This window comes from Haemaphysalis longicornis, unplaced genomic scaffold (assembly GCF_048455015.1).
Source record: "Haemaphysalis longicornis isolate Haplotype H1 unplaced genomic scaffold, Haemaphysalis longicornis Haplotype H1 scaffold_5, whole genome shotgun sequence".
Classification (NCBI taxonomy): Eukaryota; Metazoa; Arthropoda; class Arachnida; order Ixodida; family Ixodidae; genus Haemaphysalis; species Haemaphysalis longicornis.
In genome coordinates this window covers 55,201,230-55,213,627 of record NW_027526385.1, presented here as the reverse complement: position 1 = coordinate 55,213,627, position 12,398 = coordinate 55,201,230, and the positions used below count along the sequence as shown (strand labels likewise).

Genomic DNA, 12,398 nt, shown 5'->3' with positions numbered 1-12,398 from the left:
CCCTTCCGGTTAAAACCGACGGCGTCGTATTGTCGTGGCTGCTGTCGTAACGAGGAACTCAGGACCCACATGTAAACTTAACCCATTTGTACACTGAATTTAATATCCAGGTCTTGTACGAAGAGCGAGGAAGTCTTTAATTTGCGTTTTCGCTGCTTCCGGCCTGTTGTAAAGTGCAAAAAAGCGATGTACACCCAACTACACTGGCCTCCCGCATCGCATGCGCTGCTCACGCAGTCAGTAAGAATTTGCTCGGCCTCATTGTTGTTGGACAGTTGCCGGGCTCCTGCAAAATGCGACGTCGCCCTGGCGCTGCCGCGGAGGCGAGTAGCCGTGATGCGCGTAAGCGGCGTCATTTGGGGGCGTAAGATACCCATCAGCGTGCCAGGCCAGACCACAGCAGCAGCAGCAGCAGCATTGGGAAAATACTGAATGTGAAGCAAATAAAGCCTCAGTTGATACAATAACCCACTGCCCTGGCTTAGTGATAAGAATTTGTGCGATTGAGCCTGAGAACGCGAGTTTGAACACTACCACGATGGATGTATTTATGACGCACACGAGGAGCAAGAGGAGCAAAAACAGCCGTTTTTAAACACTGAAACATTCTAAATCGTAAGCTGATTGTGAATCCTGAAAATGATTCTCCGCGTCGCCTCTAGAGCATGATTATCTGAAAAAAAAAATGGAATGTGCGATTGAGGAGACGACGTACCGGATGAGGAAATGTGATGAGAAAACTAGTAATGAAGTATTCGTATACTTAAAAGAACGTAAGAGGGGAACCTGGATCTTCGAGAATACCCATAATAAAACGCCCCAATCGGTACACGCGGACATTTCAACTGCATAGTATGTGAAACCGGCATGGAGTCACTTATATGAACTGAATTTGATGTAAATGTGCACGCGATGCCATATTCCTCCTTGCTTTATGATGCACACATCACCCTGGTGTCGCACTCAAAGTCAACTACTTGGAAACATTCAGCAAGTAATTTAAAGGGGCATCAGCACAAGATTGCCCCCTGACAGGCTGCTGGATAATCCTATGTAATAAAATCGCGTAATATTTTAGGGATGTTTCGATGCAATAGGCAAGGCGTTGCAAAGGTTGCTGCAAGCCCAGATGCATCCGAATTACTGATGCGAAATTAGGGTCTTTTTCTCAACACTAGCCGGAATTTTTCAAAACATTTTCAGCCGTGAACGTCGCTTATAGATTTTATTTGCCTTGTTCCTTTCTATCTTACCGAGAATCTATATGTTGTACCAACAAAAATACTTACGCTAAAGAAAAACTGCAGTTAAGCCAGACCACAGTTTATTCCGGTGTCCCCGATTACACTATGATAGTCGGCCATCATTTTACTTTGTTTTGGAAGGTTGCCTTCTCTGCCGTTTCTTGATGAGCCCATAGTTTTTTCTCCATTGCTACGTCCTTAATCCGATTACATGAAAGCCAGGTCGGCGATGGAGTAAACTAACCAACCAGATGTAACAAGGCACACAGGACCGTAACGTTTTAATCCGATTCGGCGCCGCTTAAAGAGAAAAGCCGTCGGTGCTAACTGCTGAGTCGAAGCGCTTATCTCTTAAAATATGCAGGCAGTGATGAGGTCGCCCTGATCACCATGTTCGTTAAAAGCCTTGTTTCGATAATCGCCTTTGGTCTACCTGCTCAAGTAAGCAATGTGCGCAATTTCTTTGATGTGATAAAACAAACATTTGAACAAAGTACCCTCGTAACTATGGTAACCATTTGTTTCCACCAATGGGTAATGAGTGCATGGCAGCTTACATTTTATAGATCTGATTGCCCATTACCTCTCCCTTAGCGTGGGTGTACTGGGCCCACTCAAGTCACACACGCTGGGGGGAGGTAAGGGGTAATCAAATCTATGATCAGATCAGATGAGATAAGGCGGTGCACCTAATTAAAGGTCTCGGATGACATGAGGAAAATATAAACTAAGCAAACGAAACACACAGCCACAGTTTCCCTTTCAGCATCACTTTGTGTATCTTTCACGCCAAGATGTCCTGCTGTAGTATTGCTGGATTTCTACGCAACTTTCGAAGAACACAAAACCAAAAGACGAAGGGTGCCTATGGGGGCTGTGCGCTGGAAAGCGAGCTCTCACGTAACTTTATTCGAGAAAGGCGTTAGGAAATGGAGAGCAGAACGTGTAACCGAGGGACTGACAAAGACAAACGGTTTTATACCGCTCCTGTGCCGAGGTTATTCCCATCGGGTTCATTACTCCGGAAAAGGGAGCTTATCGTTGTGTGTGTACGAGAACACTGTTACAGGACGAGTGGCTGGGAGAGGACGAAATTAGAGATGAACAATGGAAAAAGGGAGACAAATCACAAAAATTGAGCGCGAAATGAAATAAAGAAACGATGGCCGATCTCTTGCTTCCTCTCTGCTACGGGCAGAAAAAAAGGTGTTTTCTTTTGTTTAATTTATCTGGCAGCTCGCATCGGCGCCCGAAGCTGCAGTAACGATCACTACGATCCCGCTGGGTACATGATTTTACGACCGCGCTCTTCCGCCGAACAACGCAAAAAGGTAGCGCTTCTAGTCTGGCAATCCAGTGTCAACTAGCGTAAACGCAGTTTCTCCAGTTCATGTTGCCGTATCATGCGCTTTTACTGCATGAGTTCCGCTTTTTAACGATGGTTGTTTAGGAGGCCCTTTTGCAAGACGACCCTTTAACTTGTGGGAGAGGCGATAGCAGAAGGCGAAAAAAAGAATCTGCCGATAATGTTCGGCGTGCAACTAATTCACTTATATATCTCGCTGGCAATAATGGAAAAGAGGTGCACTTTTCGTCTGACTGCTTGCGCTGTTAAATAAAAGTGCCTCATTTGAATTCTTTGCTCCGCATTGAGAAGTAGGACGTGGCATCTTTGTTTTGTGAATTTGAGTGCGACCCACAAAATCGTCAACAAATTTTGACACACAAACATCGCATTCTGCGGTATAGAATGTAAGCAAGAAACCAAAGGTGACAAAATTTACGGGGTGTGCTTACAACTTTCTAAGAGTACAAGAGCGAAGGCTTAGTTGTTGTTTCTGTTGATCTGCTGTATGAGTTTCCGTCGAAACGTTCGGACGCAGCCCTCACCTTTGACGAGACCCCTGGACAATGAACACGCCTTCAGGCTCGTGGCGTTCGCTTGCGAGCGCAACCGCCCGGAGCAACCTGTTTGCCTCGTAGGAACCCTCACCTGCAATGGTGGCTCGTGCTAAAGACAAGTGTTAGCGGCGCACCCTCACCCGCAGTGCCTTTGCTTCGTCAGCATGCCGCAATATTTTAACAGGGAAGCTGCTTTGAAAATCGTTAGTTTCGTGTCCGCAGTTTAAAATACCAAAGAACATGACGAGCGCGGCGACCCTCCGCCAGATAAAAAAAAACAAGAAAATGCCGACCGCTAATGTGTGCGTGCTACGCGACTACCGCCCAGAGTCCCCGCCACATGTTTGACAAGAAAACATACTAACTCAGAGAGATTGGCCAAGATTGGCCAAAAAAAAAAATCTCCAGCATTCGCTGTAATCGTGGCAACACTTGCTCGAAACGAGAAAGACTCCAGCATTTGCCGTAATCGTGGCAACACTTGCTCGGAACCTGAAAGGAACGTCATAGCGTGCGCCCTTCCAAGGTGATGTCGAATGGTTATCCTTCGCAAAAAAATGAAGGAAGGTCACTCTTAAAGAAAGAATGCTGGAGTGAAGGTCGTTGCGGCAGCGAAGACGAAGCAAAGCGGCTGAAATAGTGGACGTAAACCGTCGTGATGGTCATGCATGTTGCGTAAAGCTTCACTACCTTCAAGTCTTACGTTTTGGTGTGAGCTTCTTTCGTTTTTTTATTTACTGCACTTAGCAACGCCTGTGCTTGAAACATAGAGGTATAAAGATTTCACCTTTAAATCGCAACATTTAACGGTGTTTTACCCAACCAACATACAAGGACAAGTTCTAGTAGTGTGGCGCAGCCGAGTGGAACACTCTGCAGCAGAGACTCACTTGAAAAGATGTGCTTGCATTGCCCCGAAGGAGTGAGAGAAAAAGGAAGCCACTGTGGAGGCACTGTTTAGTTTTCTCGAAAGCACTTCTAAACTAGTTTTGGACGTATGTTCTCCACACTTGTATTTGTATGTTTTAGTGTAAAGTCTTCCTGCTCCGCTACAAAATGGCGCTTCGATAAATCCTATCATTTGCCCTGATTTTCTGGAAGTTCACGTGGGGTGGTAGGAAGACGTTTGTCTTGTTTGGTAATCTTTTTATTTCCTAAGTTCTCCTCATTCTTCTCCAACTGGTTTCGAGGCGCAGTGCGCGAGTTTCTTTTATTTATTCCACCACCTGAAAAATCTCGCTTTAATCCAGTTTAAAAACTGTCATCCAAAACTAGTTTCCCGAATCTGAGCCGAAGAAAGCCTATGTGCTCCAAGCGTTTTGCTATATGGAAGACCCGCAGTGTTCGGCACTCGCTTATACAACTGTGAGGCCACCTCCACACCGTGGAATGACTGAGCTGACCTTAGCGAAAGCTATTTGTAGAGTTTATTTTACTTCAAACGGAAGAAATTTACAGGGCGGCTGATAGAAAAATGGTTCCCATGAGTGACGTTACTTAGTTGGCCAGGAACCGCAGTTTGGTGGGTTAGCAGAGCCGCACAGGTGCTGCGGCGTATGATAAAAATAGACGTATACGTCACGAAGCATACTGTGGCTCCCCACAAAACTGCCGCCTTAGTTTAAAATGTTCGATGCAACATTTGGCGTTTTTTTTTTATTCCTTTTAATGTATTTTGGGCTGAAAATACACTGAAGTTTTAGCACGTCCATCTGTCCGTCCATCCGTTTGCCCCTCTGTCTGTCTGCCTGTCTGTCTTTCTGTCTGTCACATCTTCAGTGAATATGGAAACACACCGTAAACGTGCAGCGTATATGTAAACTCTAAATAAGCTATATATATATATATATATATATATATATATATAAAGATAGGTCGGCAGTCTACAACGCCAAAGGAGGCATAGGGGTGTGGCTAGGCTCTTTTTTTAGTATGGTTAATGAAGTTAACATTTTTTCAATATACGGAAGAAAGAAAGAAAGAAAAACAAGCGCCCAGAGTGGGGACCGAACCCACGCCTTTCGATTAGATCTCGAATGCCTTACCAACTCGGCTATCTGGGCGACTGTGTTCTCCTTCACTTTCTGGGCTATTTATATTTACTAGAAGTGTATCTGACGCTTGAGGGTGGTAGCCAGCGCCACGTTGTAGACTGCCGACCTATCTTTCTGTATTTCCTCAACGAGCCCCTCATTTCATTACTATATTGTTCTGCGAAAGCCTAGCGAGGGTCTCGGTTCTGGCAGCCTTGATGCCTAGGTAGCATAAGTGGGCTTCTCGCCAGTTACCCGCTCATGACAGGCTATAGCCGTTCGAGGCACGCCCCGGGGGCTGAAAAGAAGGTCCCCTTCTCCACGTGTAGTCAGAGTGGCGCTGGCTGCCACCCTCAACCGTCAGATACACTTCTAGTAAATATAAATCGCCCAGAAAGTGAAGGAGAACACAGTCGCCCAGATAGCCGAGTTGGTAAGGCATTCGAGATCTAATCGAAAGGCATGGGTTCGGATATTATTATGCGGTACTTGATGTGATTGCTTGTTGGTTTTAATGCGCCGACGCAAAGCAGGCGATTCGCCTCGTCGTAGTGGAGGCCTCCAGATTAATTTTGACCACTTGGGGATCTTTAACGTGCGCCGAGATCTCGTACGCACATGCGTTTTTGCTGTTCGCCTCCATCAGAAAAGGGCCGCCGCGGCCTGAAGTACGTGTCGTAGATGGAGCAAAGTTTAATTTCTCAAAATGTAGACTAGAGCTCTCAAGGCGCTCTCGCGCGTGAGAAATAAAAGAAGAGAATCCTTATCGCTAAGGATTTGATTACAGCGCTGTCTAACTTCTCTGGGAACACGATAATACACCACTCAAATAATGTAGTTTTCCCGACCGAAAAATATCTCCCCGGAGAGAGGTTTTTGGTTCCATTATTTTCCTTTTAACAAAATGATCTCTAACCAAGAACGCAACGGCTGTTTGCAGCGATAGAGCATACAAACATGTATGGGAACATTAGTGCAGCCCTCCCTGTTCCCTCTCCAAAAAACCCAACAAAGACACGCCGCAAAGCTTTGATAAGAGCACGAAAGCTGCCTGCTGACCTAAAGCAGCCAAGGCGAACCATCCATCTTTTCGCGTGGTATCAAGGTGTGCTTTCATGTTTACTTGCGCAGTGATGCGAATGGCGCCCAACGTTCCATTGGAAATAAAGAAAAAAAAATGCTGAACTTCAAGAGGTGAAAGAGAATCTCGACGCCTCACAAAAAAAAGGGGAGAGAGAGAGAGAGAGAGAGAGAGAGAGAGAGAGAGAGAGAGAGAGAGAGAGAGAGAGAGAGAGAGAGAGAGAGACTTTATTTATGGCCAGCAGGGAGTGGGAGGTCGGGATGCGCAGAGCCTCCACATCCCACCCAGGTTCACGACGTCTTCGGGACTAGGATCCTTTCACTGGGACAAACGATGCAAAGCCTCGGCGCGGCGTTGGTACCATCTTTCTTGCGGCTGTTAAAAATTTGAATCTTTTTCTTCCTTTCGGTACTGCCCTGCCTATCGCATTTACGTTTTATGAAAGAACACAAAAATGGCGCCAGAGTTGAAAATAATACAAGGGAAACTTTTTGAGACGCGTCTGGTGTGTGGCGGCCTCTTTTTCATCGACAAAGAGGACCTTGGTGCTCTACAGATGACGACCACTCAAGGCAGATTAGTAGGGAGAAACTGCGTGCGGAATTTTACGGCTCATACACATAAGAGTTTTCTGCTTACAATTTACTCAGAATTACCCCCACCCAAATCCCTGGGATGCCAGAATTTCCGAACTGATGAAGCACAAACATTCTTGAGCTCGTTAAATACAGATGAACTATATCAGTTGCCCTCCGAAGGACCCTGTAAAATGTTCATAAAAGGATGTGTACCAAAAAATTATATCATGTCATGTATGTCCAGAAAAATCAGCCATTTTTTTCTGGTAAAATGTCGCCACAATTTCTATAGTCTGTATCTAAAGATAACGCGGGCGCACCGAATATAAATACAGCGTATGCTCGATAAAGAAAACCACAGGAAAGAAAGTTGAACAAAGACTTCTCGGGGCAATCATATTTCAAAATAGTGGGACAGACTAGTTCTTGCTCCGAGTTCTATATGACACTGTCGGCTGAGGTGATGGGTTTTTTGTAGGAGTCGATTCTTCGCTTTCTCTTGAAGAGGAATGAACCTATGAATGGCACTGGGTTTAGCTATGTAAAGTCGAAAACAGGATAGTCGTATGGTCATCAGTAAACATCCCCACTGAGCCAGCAGGGGTGTTTTTCCTGTCTGTTTTCTTTAACCCTTGGATATTTAAATTAAAAGTTATCTAATGGACATTACATCTCAGAAGGTTCGCAGTTTCAGTCGACAGGCTTTTGGTGAGATGCAATCGTCCAGCTTTGAGTGAAAAGCCTAACCAAGGAGGCTCAACCTGTCACTAACCAATACCAGTAAAAAACTGTCTTGTTTTCTGGTGTTCTAGTATGATACTTCCGCGAAATAAACCACCTTTCACAAACCAAGAGAGACCTACAGTGTCATCGAAAGACAAAAAATGTAGCCAGACTTTAATGAAAACTAGGCTACACGGAATCGTCACTTATGTGGTTGGAGTTCATGTGGAGATTAACAATCGGATGTCAGTCACTGTAAAAAAGGGAGAACTTCCCGTATATATTTGCTAAAGAAGCTGCAGGGGAGACAGAGAAAGTAAAATAAATTCCGCGCAAACAAAAAAATTTGAGACGTCTAAAAGACATGTATGTAATGCATTCGGAGGCTTATTTAAAAGAAAGATGAAGACAACGCAAATGATCTATTTCACTAGTGTATTCAGTTGAGCGAATAAGTACGTGTTCATTTTAAACACCGGAATCATCGTGTGTCATCCTTCGGCCCTTGTACGTCATATGCGCTGAGATTAAAAAGGAAATCTTGCTGTATTGAAAAAAAAGCTGCCATTTTAATCTGCTCCTCACAGACCCCGAAGATTGTTGTCGTCACGGAAGAGGTCACGTGTATTCCAAAAACTTACAAATGTCGCGCCTCATAACGGGGAAAGTGACGGGACTCCTACGAAAAGCATAGTAACTCGTCCGTAGTCCAAATGTGAGCATTCCATCTTTGTTATCAAGAAAACTTGAGCCGCAGCTAGAATCCTGCATTCATGCTTAATGACGGTAACTTGCCTCGGCGGTGCTACTGTAACCAATAAGTTCCTGTTACGTCACAGAGGCAGTACGAGAAAGCGGTCTGTGAGTCTCCATTGCGTCTTCTGTTTTTCGTATTTTAAAGGTTGTTCAACTTGAAGTTTCTACTAAAACTGTCATAATTATTGGTCTGGCATAGCGACTTTCGGATGAACCGATGTTGTCTTTTTGTTTCTGGGTTTTTTAACGTCTTTTCAGGGAGTCCGTAACCATGAAGCGCTGGATGCACGTGCAGTCGGGTGAAATTGCTATGGCTTGTGAACAAAGTTCGCACTTCGTGCGCATATGATTACAGGTAGGAAATGTAAAGGTCCAAGGAGTTGTTGACTGCTCAGAAATTTTAGGTCGTTGGTTAAAGGGGTGATGGTTCTTTTGATCTCAGGCGGCAAGTTAACACCTTTGGATATATAGAGAAAGTTTGGTTTCCTAAGGCATGTGTGCGCATGCGCATGCGTATATAATAAATTATCTCAGACTTCCTCCGTGGGACTCATCTCTGCAGCCCACGTGAGAGGAGGAATAAATAAATGCAAGAACATGAAAGTGTCAAGTACGGTGGATCAGATTACATTAGCCAAGCCGTGAAAACTGATTAACAAACATCAAACCAAAGACATTCATGCACATAACATGCAGAGATCGTGGAAACGCTGCAAATAAGCGGAAGCTTGAAAGCAACTAAGAGAAAGCTAGCCATCATCACACACTGGATATACGCAGTCAGTGATGGTCAGAGAAACATTAAGCACCACTTTGAAGAGATTATTAAGGTAGCAGAACGATTATACACCATTCTGTAGGCCAGTGACGTCAGACAAGTGGAAACTACTGAGAATACAAGCTCAATCTGCGATGGCCCAGTATTAAATAAAGAGGAACTTTTAAAAGGTCTCGAAGGCATGAAAATATGAACATTTGCAGGTAACAATGGTATAACCATAAATGTTTTGAAGGAAGGAGGAGATATTGTGCTGGAAAAGCATGCTCTACTATTTTCCGAATGCTTGAATACATAAAAAAGTGCCCATAGCCTGGAAACCCCAACATTATTCTGATAGGACATCACAAATTACAGACCCATCAGCCTACTAGTCGTCAAACAAGTGATAGAGAATTCCTGAGACTACGCTAAACTCCTTTGCAGGGCACTCACGAACTGCAAGAAAGCATTTGATCCCGTACCTACCACAGCCGTTTTAGAAGCACTAAAAGACCAGGGTATAGAGGAACCCTATATAAAATTTTCACAAGACATATACATGCAAAGCGGTAAATTTCTGATCCGAAAGGGAGTAAGACAGGGCGATACCATGTCTCCAAAACTACTCACAGCATGTCTAGAGGAGGTATTAAGAAATATTGAGTGGGAAGACATAGGTTTAAGGATAAACGGGGAATACTTGAGCCGTTTGACATTTTCGATCAACATATTCTTCCTGAGTGAGACTGAAGAACACATGCAAACAATGCTTGAGTAACTACAATAAAAATCATGGCCGTGCGGCTAAAATAAAGGTGTGTATATCTATAGTAATCAGGAACAAGCATGCCAAGAACGTGTTCTTCAGCTTAGGAAATGAAACGCTAGAAGAAGTAACAGATTATAACTACGTCGAACATATGTTTATTGCTGACCCCAACCCCGATAGATCCGATGGAGATAAGGTATGGGCTGGGTAGCACTAGGCAAGCACTCCCAAATAACAAAAAATATGCTACCTCTGTCACTCAAAAGAAAAATGCACAACCAGCTCATACTGCCGGTGATGAAGTTGGAAGGGAGTCACTACTCAGCGTTCAAGACACGTGCACTCGCAAACTATCAAGTTCCATCGATTTCACGGATGGCTACAGCCCCCAATCCCGCTACTCACTACAAGCAGCTCCATAGAGGACGCGTCCGCTAGCGGAAAAGCACCACGAAGTACAAGGAATGTAGCTAAATTGCTGGATGTGTGCAAACTGGCGGCGAGTACGCAGATGTCTCTTCGTCATAAATGACGTTGCACAACTTTGGTAACTTCATGCACGAAGCAACGGAGTGAAAGCGATGTTGTCAAGGCCCTGGCGGTATCCAAGGTTCAGATGAGCTTTGCCGCGGTTGTGAACGAACTTAAGACGCCTGCACTCTCGCAGGTGTTACAGCAGTACGGTAAAATCAAGCGCTGTGTGAGCTCATTCGCTGAGCTCTTACAAGAAATGCTGGTTTACACGCATGCCGCTTGTGCCTGCGAGCCATCTTCCTTCGGGCAGTCGTTAGTGAAGCCACGTGAAGTCTAGGACGCAGAAAAATTCGGAGTTCTGTGGGCAGATGACCTTTCACTCGAATGTCTACGCGTGGCGCCACCAACTTTATTTCGCGGCTTTTTGGGCCGCTGTGTCCACACTTAAAAGTAGATCTCACACCGTGGTCTTCTTATTCATCTATGTAAAGGCGGCTCTGCTCACAGTAATTCCAGCCGAAATATAGTAGTAAATGGCTACAAAACAGAAAGCAAAGGCAACGAAGCAGGAAACAGCCAAGCTTCTTCGCAAAATCTGGGCGCTTTCGTTTCTCCACATAGAAGTCAAGGGTCGAGAAAAAAATTCATTGATCAGCAATCGGCCAAAAATATCCGAGAGCAATATTCCAGTCGTCCGCCCATCTTGCAAAAAACAAAATCCGGTTCCAGCTGCATCACCACTACAGAAAAAGAGGAAATTTCTTTTCGTTCTGCTTTTTCTCCTCCGCTACACAGCGCAAGACTGAGGACTGCACCAGAGCATGACGCATGCTAATAAATGCAACCACAACCAACCAGCGTCCGATGGGCGCTGCTTCAGATGAACGGCAAAATGTCACCTCGTGCCGGTCGTGGTAGTTTGCAGTTGGCAACGTAAAATGCTTGTGTGAATTCTGGGTGTCTTATTCTGTGAGAATCTCGGGGTAACTAATGGCTGGACTGCACGAAACAGCCGATCTTCGTTAGCCAAATACAAATAGCGCCGACGATAAGGCAACCTTCGAGCGTCGAGAGTAAGCACGACAAAACAAACTAATGCTGACAGAGCAAACAATTCGAATGAGTGGGTAACCGTCTTACCGAATAACGATTTCTTCACCTACAAAAGCGCAACAAGCGGGCCCACGGGATCTCTATCTGCCCGCCAAAGCACTCGCGCAGAAGATACAGGAAGACACAGAAGACACAGGTGAGGAAGTGAAGAAACAGAGAAAGGAAGGTGGCGACGCCTTGTTTGCGGAGTCCTTAGGCGAAACGAGCAGGGGTGGTAAATAGGCCTACACTTACCAGGGGACCGAGCTCGCGTTAACACCCGACACACCTATAGGCACCGAAGGGATGCACCAAGCGAATGAAGCCAGGCTGGAAGAGCCTTAGTGCGACAGGAAAGAACTCACAAGAAACGAGAACGAATGGCGTCGATAAACGCCAATAAAAGCTAAAAAAAGAGCAAATCAGTAACAAAAGTCCGTTTAGGCAAATGCGCAAGAGGAGCATGGGACAGTTTTTTTTTTCAAGAAAGAAAGAAGACTGCAGCGCGGACAATACAAAACACTTGCGAATGGTGCTACAAAAGTGAAGTGAAGGACAGCTAGCACTCGAGATTTCATGCCACGGGCGCTGTGCAGAGTGTTCTCGAAAGTCTAGCTTTCCGACGCGGGGCGCTTCTCACCAGGCGCGTGGTCACGTGGGCTGGGTATTTTTTCTCGTTATTTTTGGCGGGCTCCTCACGCGGCGCCAGTCCACACATAAGTCTCTATGACGTTGGGCGCTCCTCACAAAGCACGCTCCCACGTGTTCTCGGTATGTTTTTGGTATTTTTTCCGGTAACGCTGGTTGGGTGGTCTAAAAGCTGGAACATTTCTGGTGTTAAAATAATACTAATGAAATCTTCCATGACAGTGTGGTATAAGCGTGGCTGTGATCGTCAGGATGATTTTAATGAGCACTCTGGCGTGTCCTTCAGCTAGGGCTTAGAGTTAAGTGTCCATGTGAATTCTACAGAGTAACACAGTGGG

The 12,398-nt window shown here is 45.2% G+C and overlaps 1 non-coding gene across 1 annotated transcript; it reads right to left on the bottom strand.

The window, feature by feature from the left end:
* Positions 1–5,137: 5,137 nt before the first annotated feature.
* On the bottom strand, positions 5,138–5,209 carry Trnar-ucu (transfer RNA arginine (anticodon UCU)). Its single transcript has one exon. It is a non-coding gene; the product is annotated as a tRNA-Arg (tRNA).
* Positions 5,210–12,398: the final 7,189 nt, after the last annotated feature.